Source organism: Macaca nemestrina, chromosome 3 (genome assembly GCF_043159975.1).
Source record: "Macaca nemestrina isolate mMacNem1 chromosome 3, mMacNem.hap1, whole genome shotgun sequence".
Lineage (NCBI taxonomy): Eukaryota > Metazoa > Chordata > Mammalia > Primates > Cercopithecidae > Macaca > Macaca nemestrina.
The window spans coordinates 35,740,798-35,767,961 of record NC_092127.1 but is presented as its reverse complement, the minus strand read 5'-3'; the positions used below and the strand labels follow the sequence as shown (position 1 = coordinate 35,767,961).

Here is a 27,164-nt window from a genome sequence, read left to right as displayed (position 1 = left end):
TCTTATATGTTTCATTCACTGGAATCATTGTACACTTCATGAGGCAGGGATTTTTTGGTCCTCTGCTTGTCAAATCACTGAGTGACTGACTGAATTTTATACTTGGTGCTATTGGCAAGCCTACCTGAAATCGGTAATGCATTATCAGGGTCTTACAGCTCTCGTCTGTGGCCCTAGAATTGTATGTGCCAGACAGGCTCTGCGAGAGTGTGCAGGGGATGAGAGTGAGTTTAAAAAACATTTAAGGCTCTCCTCTCAAAGACCTTTTTGTTAGGTTGATAGCACTGCTCAAATACACGTGACACATTGATAATTTTTCTTTGTAGAGTTAGGAATGGAACATGGGGAGCTCAGGCACAGCTTCTGTGAGGAAGAGAATTTTGAGCCAGTCTTTAAAGAATGGCCAGGGTTTAGTAGCAGCACAGTGTGAGATGGGACACATAGTGGAGAGAAAACCAGGGTTTTGAGAGAGTATGTATGGAGATGTTTGCATGTATTCACATACACATTTAGCCACTGTTTAGTCCTACTACAAACACAGAGAATACACACTCTCTCTCTCTCTCTCTCTCTCTCGCAGAATAGAATATTATTTTATTAAATGTTCTGTAACTTTCTAAAACTAATAATAAATTGACAGTACCTTTTTGAGACAAGTCACCTCCAATATTACTGAATTTGCTTCTGCAACTGTAAAATAGGAGGCATAATAGTGCCTGTTTCCTCAGATTGGTGGTATAACAGTCAGTATAACCTAGTGGCTTCAGATTCTGACTCTGCTACTTTCTAACTATATGACCTTGGACAAGTCATTTAGCCTCTCTATGCTTCAATTTCCTTATATGTGAAATGGGGATGATAATAAGTGCTTCATAAGATTGCTTTAAGAATTCAGGCTGGGCACGGTGGCTCACACCTTTAATCCCAGAACTTTAGGAGGACGAGGTGGGCAGATCATGAGTTCAGGTATTCAAGACCAGCCTGGGCAACACAGTAAGACCCTGTCTTTACTAAAAATACAAAAATTAGCCAGGTTTGGTGGCCTGTGCCTGTAATCCCAGCAACTTGGGAGGCTGAGGCATGAGAATCATTTGAATCTGGGAGGTGAAGGCTGCAGTGAGCTGAGATGGCACCACTGTACTCCAGCCTGGGCAACAGAGTAAGACTCTGTCTCAAAAAAAAAAAAAAATCAATGAATGAATATATGTGAAGTGTAAGAGCAGAGGCTGGCATATAGTGCTATATAAAGGTTAGCTGTCACCATCACTAGGTGAGAATGAACTATGATAATGAACTCACCGACCTATTACTAGGCAAAGATTAAGTATAAAGCCTTTGAAACGTGATTTATCATGTTACACAAATGTATGCATGTGTGTATCTGTGAGGAGTTTCAAGTGAGTATGTGTAAGTGTGTGCATTTTTCACCCTTGCCACAGCATTGAATGGTGGTTAAAATGAATAGGCTGTTAGACATATAGTCTAGAATCTAATCCTGAATCCACTATGTACCAGCTGTGTATCCACTGGGAAATTACTCCATCTCTCTGTTCCTAAATATCCTTGTTTGTAAAGTGGGATTAATAACAACCACCACCATAATAATAATACCTCCTTCATTGTGTGGTTATGTGGCATAAATGCAATAGTATGCATAAAGTGCTTTTCCTAGTGGCTTGGGGTAGTCAGCACTCAGTGAAGGTTAGCTGTTATTACTAGCTCTTATTTGTGATGGATCTATGTAACTGGGACCTTAATGTAGCAGCTCTATTAATCCCCCAAGTTTTACAGCATAGTCTGACCTTGTGTGTCCCTTTTGGCTAGTAAAGCGGTCGGTGAGAGGCTGAATAATAAGTCCCAGCCTTGGGTTGAGCTTATCCTGCCTCATAACATGCAAACACTTAATACTAATCTGAATTTTTCCCACCCCAGCTAATCATTACTTTTCAAAAATGCTGACCAAATCTGAAAATAATCTTCAGTTCTGTCATTAATTTAAAAAGTAAGGTTTTCCAGTGTGGCTAGCTTTCTCAAACCATTCTTCCAGTGAATTACATTCATTACTGTGGTGGGTTTTCATTTTTGTTAAATTAATCTTTTAAGAGTGAGTAATGACCATAGAGTTGAAATATTTTTCCTCTGTGAGTGGGAATGCAGTTAGGAATTCATCGTGACCTGATTAGAATAGCAGAGATCTGTGAATGGGCATGAAGAGGGTTGTTGTTGTTGCTATCTTTAAACAATCGTTGTGTTACCTAGTATGATGTCCTGATGTGTCATTGGTTGCATAGACTCTCCAAGATGCTTCATTCACAGTGACGATAACCTTTGTCTGCTAACTGGCTTTCACTGGGTCTCTACTCTGAGATTGGTAAAAACCAAAGTGTATTTTTTTTTTGTGTGTGTACATGCTTAACAGATAATGAATCAATTCAAATCCAAAATATAATTTACAATTTTCACCTAAAATAGCTCTATTTCTATAACTAAACATTCATACCTAATTAATTTTCTCTAGAAGTGCATCTCTAGCCCGTGTGCTTTCTTTCATATGCAGGCTATCTGCATATTGGAATATTAATTTGGGTTTCATTTCTATTGCTGTAGGGTTTTACTTTTATCCATGTAATCCAGGCATTTATGTTCCCATAGCTCAGGGGCCTTGGGGTTACAGGCCGGAAGGAGAAGTTTCCAGTCACCCAAAAGGCAACCACCCTCGTCATCACTGGTTTTTGAAAGCCTGGGCTCACTGAGAGGATATCTTTGGCTCTTCTTGGGGGAGAGAGGGTGGAGGATGGTACTTTAGGAGGCAGAGGCCATAGCAGGCGCACTGCGCGGAGGGTAGATTTTCTGAGAGGAGAGTGAGGATGGACTGGGTGGGAGGCTGTCTGTGTTTGTGCAGCAGCCCCTCTGTGGGGGCATGAGAGGCCTGACAAGGGGGTACTTTGTGCCCTTCAGCCTCGGTGGTGAGGCTCTCTGAGGTCGAGGAGGCTCTTTGTGGTCAGAGGAGTGCCCACTGCGGGGCCATCTCTGGGCCTCCTGGGAGCCAAGGGGCATCAGCTAGGGGAAGGAACAGTGGGAATGACGGCAACCCTAAAGTTGACAGCTTGCTCAGAGTTTGCTGGCACTAACAGCGCCGCATATTTGAGTACGATTCCTTTGAGGGTGGGGAGAGATTCTTAATACTGAGTGCCCAGTTTGTCACTAGGCTCTTTGGGTACGAGCTTAGAGCAGATTTAATTTGATTTAGAAAAACAAATGAATCGGAGATTTCCTGTATCCAAGTGTTGTGGAAAAAAATCCATACTGACCATATTTATAAGCCTGTAAAAGGATGGTAGTAAACAGTTAATTTAACCTAAAAGTTGCCATGAAATGTAGCAGCATGGTCTGACTGAAGCCTGTCCCAGTAAATGAAGACATGTCTGTTCCCCTCTCAGAGGGGATCTAGCCCATCTTTGTGTGATGCTGTGCAGAACAGGAGAGCTCAGAAGACCATGAGGACACCTAGCTGTAACCTCTCAACCTGGAGGCACAGAGAAAGCATGCCTTGTTTAAAGTGACAGCAAGGGTCATGGGGGTAGTTCTCAGGTACATCTTGAAGCACTTGCTTTAAAAAACCTATTTCTCACTCCAAACTCAGGAAACAAACTTCTGCTTTTGTTGCTGTAGCTCACCAGAAAAAAGATGGAAGTTTCATATTTGAATAGAAAATGGAACATCCATTGGACAATATTGAAAACGACTTGGAGAAAAAGAAATTAAGTAAAACAATAGACTCTTCCAACCATATCAGCCTCCATTTAAACCATGAGCAAACTCTGGTCAGAAATCTTCCACTGCCAGGGTTCCTTGCTTTTCTCGTGTGTGGCATGGACCTCTTTGGCAGTTGAGCAGACCCCTTTTAGAACGACTTTTTAAAATGCATATGATAAAAGAAACAAGATAGGTTGGAAGGGAATTATTAAAATATTAAGAAAACAAACTTGTGCTATGTTAACATTTTTCTTCTTTGTTAAGGCATCCTATAACAATGTCTAGCAACAGGACTAGCAATTACCATAATTTTGAAGTGTTGATCTCTTTACAAAGCGATGCCTGGGGGAAATCCTCTAAGGCTAGAGAAATTTCAGGCTTTCTCCTGGAGCCTTTGGATTTGGCGACAAGCTCAGTCACTCTGGAGTCAGAAGAAATGGAGGCAGTGATCCACAACAAAAATGAAAAGAAATTTTAAAAGACCTCTGCCTGGGAGAAGGAAAGGGGGTCAAGGGTCAGGCTGCCAAAGAGAAAAGACTGATGCCTTCTGATTTATTCCCTTTTAGGGAGGGCTGGACCTCTGCTGAAGTGATGACAGTTTCTGAACCAGCACAAGCGGCAAGCATCCACAAGGAGAACCTATCGCTTTCATAGGGATTTATCTTACAGAAGGAGAATTGAATGTTTCTTCATGTTCTTTTGATGCTCCTTTGAGGAGAAGCCCTGTTTATTATTTTGTATGAAAACCAAGCAACATGGACTTAGGTATTTTTCCATAGCAGCAGTAGAATTCCATGTTAACCTGTTGAAACATATGACACACTGCTCACTAAATTCTTCACGTGAGATATTTTGGAGCAAGCACTTGGCTGAGATACTTGTCTGAGGGTGTTTCTCTACCCTGTAGCACTCTCTCTCTCTCTCTGTCACGACCCACCCACTTACACACAAAAACACATACTTATATGCTTTTCTGTTTGTTGTGCGTAAATTCTATTATTTTTGTCTGTTACACTTGAAATTCATGTTTTTAAGGAAGATTAGGGAAAGCAGTTTCATGAAACACTAATATCAGATATTTAAAAATTATCAGTGCTATTTTAAAACAAAACAAAAGCATGATTACAAGGCAATCAATGGAGCTAAAGCTGAATTTAACTTTAGAAATGATTACAGGCTGAACTATATGCCATGTATACAGATTTGCTTCTAGATTTAGTAATCAAGAAGTCAAGTATAAATATACATATAAGTAGACTTCTCTCTTATGACAGTAAATGTACATGTGGACACAAGCATGAAAATCCCATCATATGTATTATTATGGAAAAGAAGCATTTAAATGTCTGAGTAGTATGACCTGGTGCTTGGCATAGAAGTAAAATAAAGGGTTTAGATTTGGTTTGGATTCTAGGTAGCACCTCTGCTCCCAAATATTATGATCTGCACCCTGTTGCTGCACTTAAGCTGTTGATTCCAGGCAGTCTGGCATTAAGAATAAATAATATCATTGGATGCATCCAACAAACTTGTGACCAGAAGAGCCTCCTTCCAATAAAGACAATGGAAGTAAATATATTGGCAGGGCTGCAGGAGCATCATCCTGAAGACATTTAGTAGTGCATTCAGGTCTTTGGAAGGAGAGATAGGTACTTGTTGGGTTGTTGGAGGTCCTTCCCTGTAGGGATACCCAATATCAAGTCTCAGGGTTTGGGGTTACAATTTTCTCTTCTCTTCTAGAACACCCAATTCAGAAAAAATGTCAGCTTTAAGAAATCTGTTATGGATGGGTCACTCAAGACATTTTATTTTGCCAAGAATAAATTGGTAGCCCACAAAGTTAACTTCATTTATTTGACTTTCAAATTCCCCATTCTGAAAATTAAGATTCTTGCAGTTCTTTAAGTCTGGAAATTCTATTCTTTTCTTCTAATTGGGATTGTGGGACTAGAAGTCTCCTCCCTCTTTAATTTGCCTTTCATTTTGGATATCTGAATATTTTAATTAGAAAAATGATTGTTCACTTTAACCTCAGGGTCATATTCTTGTACTAGCCATTCACTTGCAGATATCTAGTGGGAATCTGATCTTAAATCAATGTGCCTGTTATTCCCCCTTTATGGGAAAATATAGGTTAAGCTAGCTCATGCTTTTTCATAAGTAGACTCAATACAACTTTTAATAGGTACGTACAAATACGCTCGCATCAATTACTTAAGGGTTAAATCTTCCTGGAAAATGAGATAATAGTAAACTAGAAGAAGAATTTTGTTAATTGAACTTATTGTACAAACTACAACAGGAGGAAAAGAGAATTTTCTGATTGATAAAAAGGCACCTACTGTTGATAAATAGCATTTTTCCAGACGTGATCTCAACCATATTAATCTTTCAGGGGCAAAATAAGTAGGTGATCAAGAATTATCTACCGCACTTTGGAAATCACACTGCTGGGGCTGAGGTAGGAACTGCATGCCACCAAGCAGCCTGAGGCTCAGCGGTGCTCAAGATGGAACGCAAATTCCCCATCTTATATAGTGAGCAATGCTATTAGTCTGTTAGATTGTATGATGTCCTTTCACTCATTTAAAAAAGGCAGGACAGTCTCCTCAAGGAAAACCTTGCAGTTCACATTTGAGTGATTGCATAACCACTTCTGAGTAATGTGTACTAAGAGTCCTTCAGTGTTGTGGACAATTTATTTTTTAGTAAGTCACTTAGCAGTGATCCTGATAAAGTCATAATTCTAAGTATGGTTATTTCAGCCAGTTAAGCACCAAAAAAAAGAAAAGAAAAGAAAAGAAAAGATTAATGCTGACACTAATGAAACTGGTCTTGGTCCATTTAGGTGCTTACGTGTACTGAGACAGCCAGCTGGAGCCTGGATATGCTTCTGGGATACTTTCAGGCTTCTTCATCTTCTTCTTTTTTTGAGACGGAGTCTTGCTCTGTTGCCCAGGCTGGAGTGCAATGGTGCTATCTTGGCTCACTGCAACCTCCACCTCCTAGGTTCAAGTGATTCTCCTGCCTCAGCCTCCCGAGTAGTTGGGATTACAGGTGCCCAACACCACGCCCGGCTAAGTTTTGTATTTTTAGTAGCATACGTTAAATAACTTACCTATTTTTCTATTTAGTTTGTATACATTTTCCACTTTACAGCCACCTAAGTTACAGTTTTGGGCAATAAAGTGGGATGATCGTATGCAGGACTTCTATAGGTTGTCTATTATTGTCTTTAAAACAAGTAAGATTTACTTTCTTATCACAAAAGTAACCCTTAATCATTGTAGAAAATTTAGGCTATTCACAGCTAGCATTTTGGAGCATATATACATATATAGCTTTATATTTCAAAATAAATTTGAATCACACTGTGCTTACTATTTTTGAATGCTTTTTCATGAAAATATGTTGTGAATATTTTCCATATCTTTTAAGTAGTTCTCCATAGTATAGTTTCAAAGATTGCATAGTATTTTATTGTATATATGTTCCATAATTTAGTCAATACTCTCTTTTTAAACATTTAGGTAGATTCTAACTTTCAGCTGTGATAAACAATGCTCTGATGAACATATTTGTAGACAAACCTTTGAGTGCATTCATACTGATTTCTTTAGAATAAGCTCGTAAAGGTAAAACAATTTTGTTAGAGATCATTATTAAGTCTTTTCATGTGTGTTGTCAAATTTCCCTCCTGAAAAGCTGTACCAAGTGACAGCCCCCACCAGCCGTCTCCTCCTTGCCTTTCCTTCATTTCACCTGCAGCTGGTTTGCTGATTCTCCCTTTTAGTTTGATGTTTCTTCACAAAATTGCAATCCCTAGTTTTCAAGTGAAGTGATATATTTCCCCCTATTTGTTATGCTTTTCCATGAATGCAGATATGTCCTCAAAACACTTTTCAACACAGAATTTTAGATGTAAGAGACTAACAACTAGAATTGTCCCACAAGAGGAAACCTATTTGCCATCGCTGCTTTATGGCTGTGAATGTGGCCATAACTGGGCTGAAATAAGACAGCAGGTGATTAGAGGCCAGTCAATCAATGGTATCACGTGTCACTGTCCACTGTTTAGGCTTGGATGTGTTTCAGGGCAGGACAGGGCTGAGCAGGTGGCCAGCTGTAGTGGTTTTGTGTGTACTAAGCAATCACCTTCTCATACAAAGATGGGCGAGGGCTCTCGCTTGTGGGCTTCATTTCAGATTCAAAGCTGGGCTATCGCACAGGGATCTGAAGGAGGTAGAGGAAAAACTAGACAAATTCCTCAGGGATTAGGTGGCCTAAGAGGGCTCTGCAATGGAAGCTTCCCACTTTGTTAGCTAGTAGAACACGTAGCCACTCCTAAAACGACAGTTAGTTTTAAAATCCAGGTTAAGCTGCTCTATCCTTTTCCTGTGTCTGAGTTTTCTGCTGGAATTTGTCCAGTGGTATTATGCAGGAGCTACTGAAGGGAGCCCCAGATGCTTCTGGATGTGAGGGGTCAGCGCTGGGCACAAGACAAAGGTTATCAGTTCAGGATCAGACATGAGCCCTGAATGAGCCTCTCCTGTGGGTGCTGTCTGCTCCTAGGCTCCTTGCTAGGCTAATGGTCCGGAGAACCTGAGCTTTCAACCTCTGCACCACATGCATCCTAGGAGACCTGGCTTCTCTGGCCAGACCTGAACATTGGAAAGCAGGAAGTGGGATGTCAGGGCCAGCTTGTGACATAGACCAAAACCAAACCACTTTGAAAATCAATTTTTAACTGCCTTAGCTCCCACTTTGTAAAGCATTTCTCAACAGCGTTCTCTTTGTTGCGACAATGAAATGTTTCTTCTGCCAACATTTTAAAACCCTTTTAATTTTAATGGATTGCTTTATTTTTCCAAAAAAAACTGTGTATGCACAATAATTCAGAAAAAAAAAACCCTTGAACTTTTGTCAGCTAGATTTCTGGCAGGCTTATAGAAGCTTCTTCTTTTTCTTTTTTCTTTTTTTTGTAATTGCAAAATATTCTAGGAAGCAGAGAATGTTTTTATTCCTAATTCAGATATTCTTGTTGAGAGAAAACATGGTTTTTCAGAGAAGCTTTTACCTTCCTACCTTCCTATTAACTCTGCTGTGAATGAGGTTCAGCCTCGGTGCTGGCAGAGCCCAGCCTGTGCTGCGGCAGATTCTGCCCCTTCCCTGCCCTGCTGTCCTTCCCCTTCTCTTCCCTGCCCTGTCTTCCCCCTTCTCCTTGGCTCTTTTCTCTTCAGTTCCCACTGGTTCTGCCACCTTTTATTGTGATTTAATGTGGCTGTTGATAGTTTTAAAACCGAGTCATTGAAAGCAAGCATCTAGTCTGTTTTCTGGTACTTTGTGTGTGTTTAATAACAACTTAGTGTCATATGTGTGCCGTCTCCCTTACTTGCTCAATTATATGAACCAATAACTGAAACACGAGAAAGAAGCAAATTTCATGTCTGACAGGTGGGCCTGTTGTCTCATATTGGAATCCTCCTGCCTCTTCAAAATGAAACAAGGAAGCCTTTAAGAGGAGAAGTTTCACAGGAAATAAATACGTGTGTGTGTGTGTGTGTGTGTGTATTTTGTTTGTTTGTTTGTTTGTTTTTTGAGACAGTGTCTCACTTTGTCACCCATGCTGGAGTGCAGTGGCATGATCATGGCTCACTGCAGCCTTGACCTCCTGGGTTCAAGCCATCTTCCCACCTCAGCCTCTCAAGAGAAGCTAATTTTTTGGTATTTTTTGTAGAGACAGGATTTTGGTATGTTGCCCAGGCTGGTCTCAAACTCCTGAGCTCAAGCAATCTGCCTGCCTTGGCCCTCCAAAGTACTGGGATTACAGGCATGAGCCACCACACCCAGTCTCACAGGGAATATTTGCTACGTATTTTTGTATATTTTATCTTCACTCTCTTTGTGTTTATCTTCTTTCTCAATGCGGCGACCTCCTCCCCAAACTCCAGACAAGTCCTTTCTGTAGCTCTAAGTAGCATCTTTTTGTGTGTGAATTTAGGTCATTGTCGTACCTTGGTCTCTGACTTTAGTTCTATTCTCAATACTAAATTCAAGTAAAAATACGTAAGGGCAGAGAGAAAGGGAACATGACATCAATCATTTGCCGTGGCTTGTTTTTCTGATACCTAGTGAATGAATTGGCATTGTTTCAAACAAGGCCAATAGTTAGTGGGATTGAAGGCCAGGTCCTGTACCATGTTAACATGCATGAAAGGCTTTTATCCTGTGGGCATCAATCTTGTGAAATCCAATGGGCATGCCAGATGTCCCCTCTTCTGCTGTCTACATGATCAGGAAAAAGAGAGCAATTTCCTAGGAAGTAAACTCCATTGAGAACTCATTAATTAAGAAGGAAGATCATGCGTATTTGTAGTAGTTTAGTAAGAATTGAGCTGAAGTTTGTGTTTATACTATCTTCTGTGGAAGCTTGTTCAACAAGAAAATAGTGTCCACAAGGTAAAGAAAACATTTATTTTGCTTAAAAGAACATATTAAGCAGGTCAGAAGCATACTTTCTTTTACAAATAATTGTTAAGATAATTAAAACAATTTTTACATTATCATTACACCATAAAAAACTCACAGTAATAAAGTCAGATTTTTAAAATGTGAGTAATAACAATCATAGGCCTATGTAAAGATTTATATAAAGGCTTACATAAATCTGTGTAAAGATAAAGTTAACAAATATTTATTTTAATAATCTTGTTTTAGTCTTAAAATAATCTAAAGTAGTATGACAGAAGCTATTATCCCCATGCGCTAGTTGGGTTAATTAACTGTGGCTGCCATAGCAGAGAAACCCTGAAATGTCAGTGGTTTAACACAACAGAGGTTTCTTTCTCCCTCAAGAAAAGTGTGATGGTAATTGGACGAACTGCCTCAATCTTGCAGCTATACCAAATTGAACATCTGACACATGTGGCCTCTGAGGTTGCTTCAACTGAGGGAGGGCTAGAGGAGATACACTGGTTTGCACCTGCCTTGACCTGGAGAGATTCAAGTTGTGTCCTTTCACATTTCACCAGCTTGAGTTAGTCACATGGTCTCACCCTGACTGCAGGGAGGTGGAGTGGTATATCTGGAAAGCATTGTCCTTCTCTGTCAAACACAATTTTACAAATAAGAGAACTCTAAATAATCAGTAACATGTGCAAAGTCACACAGATATCAAATGGAGAAGCTGGGTTTTTACAAAGGTCTTTTAACCCCAGTTCCAATGAACATATACAATAGTGTCTCTCTACATAATCTAATAATATCTAATAATAGTTTACTAAGTCATGTAGACTCTCGTTTAATCCTGAAGACATTGAGACAGTTGTGTTTGTGCACATTTAGGAGAAAATATAAGGAGAACCCTGATTATTCCTGTTATAAGTATTATGTGGGATTCTACTTTAATGATAAGACTTAGTACTTTGTAGGCTTGTTATGTTTCCTGTTCTCCCAATGTAACCAGATCTGTGATGGGGCAGTGTGGTAGAGTGGAAAGACCATTGGCTTTGGTGCCAGATAGATCTCTATTCACATTCCTGTATCAGTACTTACCAGTGGTGAGCAAGTTATTTAACTTCTATTATTTTCATTCCCTTCATTTGTGTAATAGAGACAACAATATCATGTAGGCTTTTAAAAGTTATAAACAAGTTAATATTTATAAAGTCCCTGGAAATAGTAGATAATGTTATTTTTTTAATCCCTTAAAAAGCAGCATGTTCAAGTTCATGAAGCAAGATATCTTAGAATTAGACGATGAAATGCAAAATCAGACTTAATGCAAAGAAATTTCATCAAATTAAAAAATATATATAAATACAAATACCCAGTGGAAAAACTGCCCAAGCCAGCAATAAAAAAGCAATGTGAATTGATGAAAGAAATCCAGATATATAGCCACTGGCTGGGTCTGCGAGGTTAGATTGATGAAATACAGGCTGATCTATATTTCTTGGAGTTGATGAGTGTAGGTTTTGATGGACCATCTGGTAGTATTTGCTCTGCATAGCCCATGTTTTCATGTGGATGATTATCTGTATTACACAGGAAGAAACAATGGGATGATAAAGTCTAACTGCAACAGCGATTAAGTTTCTGTGTGTGAGTCTGAAGTTGCTGTCAGTTGGCGTAACCAGAAGATGCTCTGGGAAACATCAGGGCTGGGCTGGGGAAGGGTGGCAGTGGAGCGTTGGGTGTGTTTCATTTGGAGGTCATCACCAATGCCCCCTGTGTCCCAAAGTCATTATCACACGAGGATAAACATCTTCTAGTTTTCTTGAGCAATAAAAGCAGTATTAGATATTAAGCATATCATGGCAGAATATCCTCATAGTTGTATGGAAAATGTATTTGTTGACATGTGGAATCCAGCAGAGAGATACATATACTATCAGATTTCCCTGAGTTGAACATTCTCAAAGTCCAGGTCTTAAGTTTAATCCAAGTCCCTATTGGGAAGGGGTTTTAACTTTACCCTTCTTCCTTTGGAGTGGTGTGGTCACCTTGGCTTGTTTTGTTATAAAGTGAACAGTGAAAACAGAATTATGAGAATTGCACAGAAGTTAAAATTTGGCATCTTCCAGAATGAATTTTCATAGAAATTGCCAAAAGCAGATAGAAAATACCTAAGATGCTTTGGGCAATTTGTTCCAGGGTCTTATCATGCTGCTTCTAAGAGCAGTCTGGATGCGATAGTCAAGGAGGTTTCCTTGGTGAAGTGTGGTATGAACTGGAGGTAAACTGGTTACTGTAAATCACAGAGTGGGTATATATTTAATAGAAATAAAAGCAATATCTCAAGGAGGTATATCTACTCCCATGTTCGTTGCAGAATTATTCACAACAGCCAAAATATGGAATCAACCTGTGTCCTTTGAGGGTAGAATGGATAAAGAAAATGTGGCATATATACACAACAGAATATTATTCAGCCATAAAAAAGAAGGAAATCCTGTCATTTGTGACAACATGTATGAACTCAGAGGACATTATGTTAAGTGAAATAAGCTGGGTACAGAACAAGAAATGCTGTGTGATCTCACTTATATGTAAAATCTAGAAAAGTGAGACTCAAAGAAATAGAAAGTAAAATGGTGGTTGGTGGGTTTAGGGTGAGGAAAATGGGAAATGTTGGGCAAAGTCATAGTTAATCAGGATGAATAAGTTCCAGAGACCTAATGTTCAGCATGGCAACTATAGTTAACAATACTGTGTTGTATATTTGCAATTTGCTAAAAGAATAGATCTTTAATGTTCACCACAACAAAAAAGAAAATAGCTATGCGAGGTGATGGATATGTCACTGAACTTGATTGAGGTGCTCATTTCACAGTGTGCACGCGTGTGTGTGTATATATATATGTATACACTGTAAACATACACAATTTTTATGTGTAATTGCACCTCAATAAAGCTAGAAAAAAAAAAGAAATCAGTTACTGCTTTCTGTTCACAGACCTTCCTCTTAAGGTTTTCAAAGCCAATTTTTAAAAGTTTTTATTTTTGTTAAAGATCTATCCTGAGCTTTCCAGATAGAGGGGGAAATAGCATTTTGTGAGTTAGGGTGGAATTTTTGTTTTGTTTCATTTTTGTTTCATAACATTTGCCCCCTAAAATATCCACTGACAGTCACATTTTCATTTTGCTTTTTAGTTGATTGAGCTACAGTATTTTAGGCTCTGGGGACACAGAGATAAATAGGAGAGGTTTCTGCTGTCATGGAGCTCATGCCATAGCACTCGGTCTAACATGCGGTGCATGAGCTGCCAGCACATCCATTATTCATGCACATCATTGAGCATTTGTACATGATGGGTGGTTTTCCATGTTCATTCATTCTTTTTTACCTATTCATCCATTTATTTATTAATTGAGGGCCCAGAACTTACCTAGGACTTCTAAATAAATGCCTTCTACAATCACCGAAGAGAGAGATCACAGCCTTCCCAAGATTTCAGTGTTCCATGGATTAATTTTTTATCTGTGGTTCCAACTTAGTGATGTTGGAACCTGGAGGTGATGAAGGCTTGCTGACAATAACAAAATCCATTGTTCTGAGGATCATGCTATTATGAGAAGTTTAAAATTTGGAAAATAGCTTTACAGAAAATAAAAATCACAATCAAAATGGATACAAGTTATTGAAGATGACTTAACCAGAATATATTCAAGTTATTAAACTTAGAGCTGGGAACTTGAGAGACCTCCTTCCCTTCCAACGTTCCAATGTCCTCTTCCAATGTGTTCCAAAGTGCAATAAAGAGAAAAACCCACTGGCTAAGAAAAATATTGCCTAGCTGTGCTGTAATTCAAAGCAGGTTTCTCAATCTTTTCCTTCTGAATTTTTTTTTGAGTCTCAGAGCAAAAAGGGTAACCACAGGCCCTGTGAGGGAATGATCCTGCCCGAATGAGGGCTCGGAATCCAGAACCTTTTATCAAATATTTTGTCAAGACAATATTTATTTATCATAAAAATCAAATCCATTTTCTGTAGTTTCCATCTCTCTTAGCCTGCCTGTGAACCTGTGCCTCTGCATTCGATGGGTTAAAGAGCTCTTTGCTGAATGGATTTATAAACAGAAATTTGAACACAGTGGTTTAACAAGTGAGATAGAAATACATCTTCTTCTATATCCTACCTGCCCCTTCTGGCTTTTCTGTTTTTCCGAAAGGCACTACTCATTCTTTGGCCTATCAGCATGGAGCCATCTGTGAACACTCTTCTTTCTTTGCTCCCATAATCCACTGGCAGAAAATTTTAAAACTCAGAAGTACAAAAAATAAATGTGAACATTTACCTTCACTTCTCCATCCTCAGTAGGTCTTTAAACTCAATTACTTTTAACCATTTGTATTTTTAATTCTTATGCTTTACCCCCAATACTCTGAGTAATATATTCATACCTCTGCTAATTAATGTGTTGACCTTAGATATAGCATCTATTCATTCCTTACAATGAAAGAATAATAATTAACTTGCTTATACTACCCAACTTTTACCCTCCACATTTTTTGTTTTGTGCTATTTATATTTGTTCTATTGCTTCTCTTTATAAAATACTTAAACTTCTTCTAGAGAAATTATCAATTTTAGAAGATATTGCTTGCCTTACTATGAAAGACCAGGAAATAATCGTGCCTGTACTTTTTCACTTTATTTCCTCCATGTAGCTTCTCTGAGCTATGCATTGCTTTCTATTCACTTTGCTTTCCTTAATTCTTTCCCCGTTTTCCTACCTTTGATTATGGTGATCAAGTTTTCTCTGTTCCTCGGATCTTTTTACTGATTTGAAGTTATACATACACTTTATATTCTTTTTAAAGGTTACCCTTAAAATTTTAATATGCATGTTTCATGTGACCTAACATTAATCCATGTCTCTATCCTTTTCTGAAAGAAGGTCAAATCATAAAATGCTTTAACCCAAACTCCTTCTTCCTGTCTTCTCTGTTAACTATTATTTGAAATTTTAGTTGAACTTAGTTTTATAACTTCCCCAAAGAGATCATTTAGATTTACCAAATGCGAGAGCCTGGGAGGTGTCCTGCTCAGATGTCCCTTTAAGTGAGAACTTGTGGCAAGGAGTGTAGTGAGCTGGCAGCCTGCATTTGCTGTACCTTCAGGATCCATGGCAGTGTTCATGCCGAAGCTCTGCTCTGCGTGGGCCGTCTCCAGCCAGTGGCTGAGCTCAGGAGGAGCATGCAAACCGATCATTGCTGCCTGACATGGGACTCCTTCACAGGCTGCTTTGCTCTGCCTTCCTGCACTGGCCTGAGACTCTCAGAGATGCACTGCTGCCTCAGGCTCTTCCTTTCCAATCCTTCTTCATTTCCACGTCTCCTTTCACAGATGTCAGATCTGTGTCATGGTCTGAAGGATTTCCCTGACTACTCTTGCTTCATCTCTGCTTTCCTTTCCATGGGATTTCTCTGCAACAGATCTCTTGCATTTCTGATTCCATGATGGTGTGTCTGCTTCCTGGAGAGCTCAAAATGACACCAGTGTTTTCTAATCATTCCTTTGCTCCCTTGAGCTTCTCGTAGTCCTGCCATCTGTTCAGGCTGGATGCTTTCTTAGCGCACCATTCTCATTATCCTTAGTTTGTCCTACAAAGTCCTGTATGACCAGGTACCTCCTTACTGTCCAACGTCATCCTCACCCCATCAGTAAATATAGCTCAGCCTCATAGCCCTCCTTTTAGCTTCTCAAATGAACTAAGCTCTTTCCTTCTTGAGAGTTTTTCTGTGCTGGCCACTCTTCCAGGAACCCTCTTCTCCCAGTCTTTATAGAGCCAACTCCTCATCTTTACATCTCTTGTATCATCTCTTCAGGGATGCTTTTCTCTGATCACTCCCGTTCTGCAGCTTTTTTATGTGGTAACACAGCAGCTGGTTGTTTTTATTTCCAAAATGATATTTTGCAATTATTTGTCTCTTTCCCACTAGGTAGCAAGCAGAGATTATATTCGTTTCATTCACCACTGTAGACTTAGCACTTAGCACAGGACCTGGGACAAAACAGATAGTAAAGATCTATTTTGTGAGTGAATAGTCCCCTCTTTCATGTTCACTGACACCATTCTTACCTCTTGTCTGTTCATTGCTGTAATGTCCTTAACAGTCTTACTATTCATGACAGCTAGATTAGTCTTCCCTGAGTATAGCCCCTTTTAGTGTTCATTTCTGCTCAAAAAACCACCAAGGAGTTCCCATTCCTCGTGACTTAGGTACAGATGTCTCAACCTGGCACTCAAGGAAGCCACAAGGTCTCTCTTTCTAGCCTCATCTCCCTATGATGGTCTCTCGCTCAAGTCAAACTGGACAATCACCAGTCACCAAGCACATTCTGGACTTTCTTCTCGCCACATCTTGGGCTATGCTAGATTGATCACCTGACTTTTTCTCCCCATCCCTCTTCCATCTCACTATGTTTTTGAGTCAAAACCTATGTGGACCCTCCCAGTGGAAATTCTTCCTCATCATTCTAAATTAATGTGCCAGATTTTACTCTAAAATCCCATGGCCCATTGTTTGAGATTTAAGGCACTTTCAAACTTACTTTATATTAAAATGATTGTTTACTTGCCTTTTCTTAACTTTACCAAAATCTATGATCCTTCATGACAGGGACTCTTTTATATGTCTTTTATGGCCTCTACAGCACTGAGAATATGCCTTCTTACTCTTACATTTTTATTTTTAAAATGTTACTTTTATTTGTAAATAATACTTTAATATAATTACCACTTTATTTTTATGAATATAAAATAATATATATATTATGGAAGACAGGAGAGACATAAAATATCAGAGAATAAGAAATAAACTGCAATTGCATCACCGGCCAATCATCATTTCTTAGCATTCTATTGTGTCTCTTTTTGTTTTCATTTTTCAATAGATAATGTTTGTATTAGCAGAGATCATATTGAATATACAATTTTGTGTTTTGGAGAGTTCCAAGAGCATTTGAAAAGTCTAGTTCTAAATTTTCTCTTTTTTTTTTTCTAGAAAATACTCAAACAATAGGAGAACTAAAAACAACAACAAGAAAGTAAACCTCAAAATACATTTAATCAAAAGTAAGAGAAAAAAGAAACCCAAGAAAATCCCAGATTTCTTTTAAGTGCTGCCAAAAGCAGAGCTGAACAGGAAGCCCATGTTGTTTCTTCAGGAAGACCAGAGGTTTCAAGGGGCAGTAAGGGCTTGAAGTTCTCAGAGCTGTCCAGTGAATATTCCTTTTGAACAAGAGGTCTCCACTCTGAAAGGGACAAGATAGAGCAGAGCAAGTTGTTTTGCTGAAGGAGGCAGAGGCTGGGTGCGGTGGCTCACGCCTGTAATCCCAGCACTTTGGGATCACCTGAGGTCAGGAGTTCAAGGCTAGCCTGGTTAACGTGGTGAAACCTAGTCGCCACTAAAAATACAAAAATTAGCTGGATGGGGTGGCACATGCCTGTAGTCCCAGCTACTCAGGAGGCTGAGGTGGGAGAATCGCTTGAACCCAGGAGGTGGAGGTTGCAGGGAGCTGAGATTGTGCCACTGCACCCTAGCATGGGTAACAGAGCAAGACTTAATCTCAAAAAAAAAAAAAAAAAAAGAATTTAGAGAGGGAAGATTCAGAGCACACCCTGGGGCCCTGGGAGTCCACAGGTGGCAATTCTTAGACAGCAATTGCAAAATATGACTTCCAAAATGGTGTGACAAGCAAGAACAATGTGGGGAGTTCAGAAGCCCGGGGCCAGTGGTAGAAACTCTCTTGAACAAAGCTGTGCCCTGAGACCTTGTTTGTGGCAATGTTTGATTATTTTAGATTGAGTTATAGGCAATGTGTATAGAAATTATAGAGATAATTTGGATAGATAGATAATGTTATGTTTTTTCTAAGAGAGTTTTTTTTTTTGCTTTTGACAGGCATTTAGGTTACAGAGAATTCACCTTAATTCAATTCAGGATTGAGCTGCTTTGAAACTAGGTTTTATTCTTTGTGATGACTGGTCTACTTATGATTCACCCTGATTCTTAGATTCTTCTTCCTTGGTTGACCTTTGTAGTAGTGTCCTAGGGCTTCTGTGTTAGGCTATTCTTGCATTGCTATAAAGAAATACCTGAGGCTGGGTAATTTATAAGGAAAAGAGATTTAATTGGCTGATGTTTTAGCAGTCTGTACAAGCATGGCTCCAGCATCTGCTTCTGGTGAGGGCCCCAGGAAGCTTACAATCATGGCAGAAGGTAAAGGAGGAGCAGGCATATCACGTGACAAAAGCAGGAGCAAAAGAGAAGGGGAGGTGCCACACACTTTTAAACTGCTAGCTCTCATGAGAACTCACTCATTCATTATCACAAGGGCAGCACCAAGCCATGCATGAGGGATCTGCCCCCATGACCTGAACACCTCCCACTAGATCCCACCTCCAACATTAGGGATTACATTTCAACATGAGATTTGGAGAGGACAAACATCCAAACTATATTAGCCGCCATAAAATATTTACCATGAAGGTGGCTTAGAGCAACAGAAATTTATTCTGTCACAGTTTTAGAGGCTAGAAGTCCAAAATCGAAGTGTTGGCATGATCGTGCTCCCTCTGAAGGCTCCAGGGAAGAAGAATTCTTTGCCTCTTTCTAATTTCTGGTGGTTGCAGAAATCCTTGGCATTCCTTGGCTTGGAGCTGAATCACTGCAGTCTCTGCTTCCATTGTTACATGACCTTCTGCCCCGAGTGTCTGTCTTCATGTCTCTTCTCTTACAAGGATTCCAATCATATTGAATTCACGGCACACCCTACTCTACAATGCCCTCATCTTAGTTTTTAAAGATCTTTTAAACAACTGGATCTCATGAGAACTCACTCACTATCACTATCACAAGGATGGCACCAAGTCATTCATGAGGGATCTGCCCCCATGACCTAAACACCTCCCACCAGGGCCCCACCTTATAAGTAATGGCAAAAACTACAAATTATCTTTTGCATCAACCTAATAATTACAACTGTAAAAACCCTATTTTCAAAAAGTTAACATTCTGAGGTTCTAGGTAGACATGAATTATTTTATTTCATTTTTTTTTTTGAGACAGAGTCTCACTCTGTTGCCTAGGCTGGAGTGCAGTGGTGCCATCTCAGCTCACTCCAGCCTTCATCTCCCAGATTCAAACGATTCTCATGCCTCAGCCTCCCTAGTTACTGGGATTACAGGCACCCGCCATCATTAACTTTTTTGGGGGGAACACTATTCAACTTAATGCAATCTTGAACTCCATTTTTGGCTCTAGCCCTGTGAAAGTTCTGAAAATCCTGTTCAACTTCTTAGTGTTTTAGCCATTACTTCTGAATGAACAAATGCCTTGAGGGCATATGTGCACCAAATGTCTGGCTTACCCTTCTGTGTTTCTTTTCTTAAGTTTGTTTGTTTGTTTTATTTTTTAATGGGGGAAGGTTAGCTTGATACAAGCTTATCAATCATAGCCTGAAACGGGTGTCTATTATAATGTTTTGATTTAATATTTTCCGTTATAATTTTCATTGCTCTTTATTCCTCCTTGAGTATTTAATTTCCATTTTGTATCATTTCCATTCAGCCTGAAGAACTTTCTTTAGATTCCTTGTAGTATGGAGTCTAATTTTCTCTGCCAATTTTCTAATGAAAAATTATCTTGTTTTTTTTTTTTTTTTTTTTTTTTTTTTTTTTAACTTAAAATGTCTTTACTTTGTCTTATTATTGAAGGATATTTTGTGGGGTATGGATTTCTGGATTGACAGTCTTTTTTTAAAAATCACTTAAAAATGTTGCTCCACTCTCTTCTGGCCTTCATAATTTCATAGTGAGGAGTTGACTCATAATTGAAGCACTGTCCTCCTATATATAATGCCCCATTTTTCTCTTGCTGTTTTCCAGCTTTACTATTTATATTTGGCTTCTGATTCTGACTCCTAACTTCCAAGTCTGACTCTGATGTGTCTCATGTGGTTATCCTTCTTGGTATTCATGGAGCACTTTGGATCTGTAAATTTATGTCTTTCATCAAATTTGGAAAATGTTTGGCTGTCACTTTTTCAAATAGTTTTCTCCCCATTTTTTCTTGATTCTCCTGTTTCTGGGACTATAATTCATGCATGCAATTAGGTTTAACAGGTGCCGGAAGCTCTGTTCATTTTTTTCCCCCAATCTTTCCCCCACATTGCTCTATGTGCCCATTGGATTACAAATCCAGAAATGCTCTAAGTAAGTATATGTGTAATTGCAAATAGGAAACAATGTGTGCTAGAGTAATGAATAGTTATGTAAGTGTGGCAATAAGGAAAAAGATATACAGATATATGAGGAGAGGGTAGTCTTATCAATGAGCCCATTGAATTTTTCCATCTCCCAGATAAAATATTTATTGTAATTGGCAGAAATATGAACGAACACACAACGAATAGCATATTAAATAAGTTTTATTGAGAAGTTAGGGGAAGAAATCTAATTTCCATTTTGTAACAACACCTACTAGTATAGCATTCATTTGTGAGTTCTCTTCCCACTACTACCCCATCTATTTAAGTTGTGATATACTTTTTATTGAGGAAGGTTTTGGTTAGTACAGTGTATTAGAATGGAAATGTGCTGAGGCAGGAGAGATGGAAGCAAGTTTGGAGATTGTCACATAACTCAGAAAAATCAAAGGGAGGTAAACTAGGAGGCTCCAGTCTTGCTAACCTGGGAACAGAAAAGTAAAAGCAGTATGGAAAGACGATAACTTTTCTGTAGAAGTCAAAAGTTATTCTCAGGATTTTATGTATATGTAATTCCATAATTAGAAATTATATAACTGTTCTCAACTTCATCAGTTTTTAAAATTGTTATTTCTCTACTTAATCAGTTTTTAAATAATCCTTATAGATTTCCTCTTCTCCTTTAAAATTCTATAAATCCTGTTTCATCATCATGGCTTTGTTCATGTGTATTTGGTTAAAGGCAGAGTATGGATGCTTTAAAATATTTGAAGACAAAGCTCAAATAACTCTCTAATAATACTTATATCCAAACACTGACCCAAATAGGGCTAGCTTGATACACTCATGTACACAAGGGCATTTATCTCAAGGGAAAGATGTTGCTATACGTTTTGAAACTTTTTTTGTTAAAACATATTAATTTTTAATGTAGTAGAGTAAATTGGTTATAGCATAAATGTAAATAAAGCTGTCCTCTACCCCCAATCCATTAATGCTCAATTTAAATTTAAGAATTTCAAGATAAACTAATCAGGAACAGTTTTTCTCAAATCAAGCCAACCATCAAACTCCATTTGAAAAACACATTTTCCTCCTTTATTTGAGAGTAGCATTGATCCTTCACTTGTTGCTTTATTTGTGAGCAAATGAAAGCATCTGAGGGGCAGGGAAGCCCCTGGGAGTGTGACCGTCTTACAGACATTAAGCCTGCAGGTGGAGTCCTGGATCTCCTGACGTGGGGCTCAGTCCTGAAAAGGGCCTCTCCTTCCCACTCCTGGGAGTGCTGACCTCTGAAGTGGGGAGTTTTGGGAAGTGGAGCCAAGAGAGGAGTTTAGATCCCCTGGAGACCTTATGGGGAATACTTTGGTTTCCCTTGAGAGCTCTCGCACCTTGAGCTCTTCCACCTTCTTGTTTGTTGCAGGGAGTCAGGGAGAGGTGTGGCTGTCAGTGAGACTAGGGCTCGAGTCTTGATGCAGACACCAGGGAGGAAGCTCTTGCTGAGTCTCCAGTAGGTGGTTCTTGTCTAGTTTCCTAGCTATGGGTTGTGACCATCATTTGCTAAAACTTTAGGGAAGAAGGAGTGCTCAGATATTGAGGAGTCCTGACTATATAACTCCTGGTTTGCTCACGGGTAAGCAGGCCTTCTTCTTTGTGCCCAAGTCTCTTGCTTTCTTATTGGTCTCAGTCTCCTTTCAACACTTCTTTTCACAACTCTTAGGGCTTGGGTCCTCCTCTTAACGCTCAGTCTATGGAACCTCAGGAAACAATCTAACATCAACCATTTGCCTTTTATGGGGTTGGGATGGGGGTGGGTAGTTCTTTTATTTAAGACTTAGATCCCACTGTGAGAGAGCCTTTGCTTGCTACTAACCAAATTAGTAGTAGGTATTTGGGAGAGAAATTGGTTCATCTAATCTATTTAAGAGAAAAGTTGACTTTAGAGTGAGGATGTAATCCCGAAAGTTTGTGTATGAGTTGTGAATTTTTAAAATGTGATCTTTAGGTGCTCAGGCGTTTCTGGTGGAGGTGCTAGATGAGCTGAGTTGGCAGTTAATTGGAACTTTCCTGTTGCAAAACCGAAAATCTCAACACAGCGTTTCCTGATGACCTGTTTCACTGTCTTATTTGTCTCGTAGACTACGCACTACTTGCTCAGGTGGTGCACCAATACTTTGCTAAGTAAATTCAATCTCCTAGTGCAGTTTCTAAGACATATTTATTAATTGAGGCTGACTCACCATCCCAGAGTTGTAATATCATTAAAGGCTGTCCAATGACATAAGTCTTGAAAATGTTCCTTCAATTATTTGCACTAGTCCATTTACCCTGCTCCTCTTGTCTCCTGGAGCTGCAATCCTAGCTTAATCCCAAATTTGGACATTCATCTATTTATTCATTCATTCACTCAGTTCAAGCATTTAATATTTATTCGGTGTCAGCTCTTGTTGCTGTACTAAACCCTCAGGGTACTAAGTTGAGTAAAACCTCAGAATTCCATAATCGGTGGAGACCTTAGAGATCATCCAGTGAAAAACAAGAAAATCAGGATAAAATATCTCATCATGCATGAAAAAATAGCTTCTCTGCTCAAGAGAGGTGAGAAGCCAAGAATAACTCCATGTGCCAATTTCCCAGACTCTGAGAATTTTATAGGCTTAAAGTGCCACGGAGATTCTGTTGTCGTTTATGCTTTTTTTTCTATTTGTATTACAGTTAACAAGATCAACCTTGCTGGGAAATGAACAAGTGACCAGGTGAGCTCAAGAGTCCTTTCCTTTCCCCCCAAACTTACGGATTTCTCAAATAGAAACTTAGGTCATTGCATATTTTAGGGATGCTTAAATAGACTTAAAGCTAACAGGGGTGTTAACTGAAATCTTTCCCTTTTTGGAAAAGTGAGGGAAGAGAAAGGACTGGAGGGCACAGATAATTTGGGTGAAGGGTTTCTACTCAGAAGGGAAAGTGAAAAATTTGGATGAAGTCAGTTTTATTCATGAGCTAGTAGCCTGTTAAACAGAATTATAGTTAAACTTGTGTTAATACAGCTAAATGCAGATCTTTACATACTTAAACTACCCAGAGAGTTGCTTGTTAGAATAGTGAGCTAATATTTAAGGGAATGGGTTTGAATATTAAAAATGCTCTGCAATGGCAATTTTTATTGTGATTTGAAATGCTCATCTCTATTCCCTATTTAGGAATTAGTGGATGATAGTCATGTTCTTTTCTGACATTTGTGAAACACAGCTTTCTTCTCTAGAGTTCTCCTATTCCTAGAACCTGTGCATGTGCATGCGTGCACACACACACACACACACACACACACACACACACACACACACACACCATTAAAAAGGAATAATAATTCAGGATTTCTGAACACCTTTATTTAGGCAATTTTATGTCAAAATGATAAAATGTATTACATGTCCTTTTTAATGAAAGAGAAAGCAAACACTAAAAGATATAACATCTGCTGGAAATAGAATCTAAATTAAAAATTTGTGTAGACATAAGGACGAAGGGACAAAATATAGGGGCAGGAAGTATGACAAGATGTTAGTGTTAAAAATAATTTTTTAAAACATCATGGCTGATGGCAAGTACATAGATGAAATATTTTTGGAATAAAAAACTCATTCTGAATCTTATCTGAAGATTGACAGCAGTGTTTATTTGCTCAAGGCATAATTAATCTTTTAATAGATTCCCACTGAGTTTTCAGATTTTAATAGATGGAAAGGCCATATTCACTGACTATTTGAGGATTGAAATTTTCTTTCAGGAATAGTCATTCTTACCTGAATTATTAAAATGATTAATCCCTTACAAGTGACTAAGAACCACTGCTTACTTATTTCCCACTTTACTCATCTAAAGGAGGTTTGTGTTTATCAGCTGATATAATGTAGCCCCTTAAGTGAACAATATCATCCAGTCGTTTTGGTAAGACACCTTCTGTTTGGGACAGGAAATAGAAAACTAATCAGAAGGCAGATTTGTTTTACCTAACGAGGAAGAGGTATCATGAGGATCAAGTGAGAAAAAAGTATATTGAAAGATTATAAAGCACATAACGAAATGCAAGATGAAATTATGCTGTCTGATGACTCGTGCACAGCTGCAGCAAAATGCAGTGTTGTATAACCCACAAGTTTTGGAAGCTAGTCCTGTAGGTGGGTAAATGAGACAGCCTCCGATGTGGTATAATTTCAAGATTTCCTTAAGCTCTACCTACTTCCTCAACAATAGAACCACAGCTTTGGACTGAGATGTTGGCTCCAGAAAGCCTCTGTTAAAAGGACTTTCCTACAAGGTAGAGAAAACAAATGAACTGACTTTATCAGACTAACCAACTCTCACCTAAAGAAAGCCTATGAGGGAGGGAAGCACAGGAGAGATAATTTTTGAAGGCATGAATGTGAGATTTAGATGGAAAGTTCCATGCATGCAGGTTAAGATGGAAAGTTTATTCTGGGGAGGACAAGCCCTCAGCAGTATCCTGGTTGGAGGTTCTGGTAATCTAGGGACAGCGTGAGAGCACTGTGTCACTTGTCTGGAAAAGAAGATAGAGGAGAGGAAGTTTGCAAGTGAAGGACACACCCAGGGCCTACACTGCCTGTGCCACAGTTCAGCTGCAGCCCAATCCTGAGTGCCTGACCTCAGTTCATTGATCTCTGAGCGTGCCCATTCTCTTCATAAAGCACCTTTGTTTTCTGCCCAGTGCACAAACATCACGACCCGTGTCTGAGAATGTTGGGAATTTTATTAGGTCCATAAAGTTTTAGCTGTGGTCTAGTCCACCGAGGCCAAAATAAATAAATAGAGAGAGTGTAAAAGTAACATTAAAAAAAAAAACCTGGCTTAAAGAAAGAAAAACTACTGAAGCTCTAAAATAACTTTGTCACAGTGGTTTTAGAGGGGATTTCTCCTTACCAGCTAAGAACTCTGTAAAGTGCAGGCTGAAAAACTGCAGTATAATTGCAGCCAACAAATTCACTTTTCAGATTGCTCTGAGAATATTCTGTTCTATGGAGTTAGGTTTAGAGGTTAAAATGATTGACAACTGATTGGCCACAGGCCTAAAGCTAACTGGATAAAAAAGCAAAATGCCTTGACTCTAAGAGTCAGGCTTTCTGGGAAAATACTAAAGATAAAATTAATTACTATTGATAATGTAATGCATTTCCCAGTGAACCCTTTCTCTTATCTACTTTGTTAAGGTTCAAAATTCATATCATTCAAATTTTCTCCTGCTTATGTCTTTAGAGTCATAATAATAATATTAATTATGATTACTATTAAATATAATAATGATTTGAGTGCTTATTATGTGTCAGGCACTATTCTAAGAACTTGAAATGCATTAGTTAATTTACTTCTCACTATGTAAATTAGCTACTGGTATTATCCTTCATTTTATAGCTGAGAAAACTGAGAGACAGACCAGTGAGGTGACTTGCCTTAGGTCTCAGAACTAGGAAGTTGAGAACCTGGAACGAAAAAATATATATCTAGCTATGAGCTCTTAATGAACTCTTAAGCTCATGAAAACATTACAAATGAATTTGTAACTACACTCCTTGCTTGGTGTCTTTCCACATTGTCATCATTATCAAAATCCTTTTTGGGTGTTTGGTATGTGTCCTAAGAATGCAATTAATTAGTAGTGGAAAAATTATAATGTTGAGTGGAAAAAACAAGGTTCAGAACAATAGTAGAATATGATGCCCCCTGTGTAAAATTTAAATTTCCATACTTAAAACGCCATATAATGTTCATATCACATATGGGTGTTTGTAAAAGCCATATCAACTTCATGAAAGTAGGGCTTTCTGGTCCATGAGGAGGGGAATGGAGGGGTTGGTGGTGAGTCTAGAAGCAATAACTTGAAATAGGGACAGTCGTTAATTCTGAGTGAAATGACTGTTGTTCTCTGGACTTTTTGTATTTCTTAAATTTCTATTACAATTTTTTTTTAGAGATAGAGTCTCACTATATTACTCAGGCTGGTCTCAAACTCCTGACCTCAAGCAATCCTCCCTCCTCAGCATCTTGAGTAGCTAGGGTTACAGATGACAGCCACCATGCCTGGCTAAATTTCTAAAAATATGATAAGCAGGAATATATATGAAGGACACTGATTCCTGTGCCAAAGAGGCCTTCATTTTAGTTGGAGAGTCAAGATGTACAGATAAGGAGGAGACTAAGACAAGGTGTCAAATTAGTGCCATAGCATGTAAGGCTTGCGGAGTTTCACAGGAGAGATCACTCAAGGTGAGGAGAAGTGGGTACAGCTACATGGAAGAGGGAGATGTGAGTTGGGCCTTGAAGCTTTAGCCTAGACAAGTGGAGAGGAAGGAATCCCAGGCAGAGAGCTGGACAGAAGGCCAGACTGTGTGGGGAAATCTAGCGGTGGCATTCACAGCAGTGGTGAGAGTCAAACGAGACAATGTATGCAGAACATCTAGTGTGGAGTTGGTACAATACTGATAAATGTAATTCAGGCAATACCAAACAATAAAAGAGGCATTACCCAGCCTCTGTACTGATGTTCATGATCCTCGTGGCCTATTGTTCAGAGTCACACCCAGGGGCATTTATTACCTTCATTTGAACCTCAAAGGCACCATAAGTGTTTAAGGGGTCATTTTGTTTATAAAGACAATGCCCCACTTTAAGACAGATC

At 38.9% G+C, this 27,164-nt stretch overlaps 1 long non-coding RNA gene across 4 annotated transcripts in view; it reads left to right on the top strand.

Moving 5' to 3' along the window:
- Positions 1–27,164, top strand: part of LOC105463502 (uncharacterized) — a 287,881-nt gene that overhangs the window by 156,000 nt on the left and 104,717 nt on the right. For all 4 annotated transcript variants that reach the window (XR_011620894.1, XR_011620890.1, XR_011620891.1 and 1 more), the window contains one exon: positions 23,189–23,229. This is a non-coding gene — a long non-coding RNA (uncharacterized lncRNA). The remainder of the gene's footprint in view (positions 1–23,188; positions 23,230–27,164) is intronic.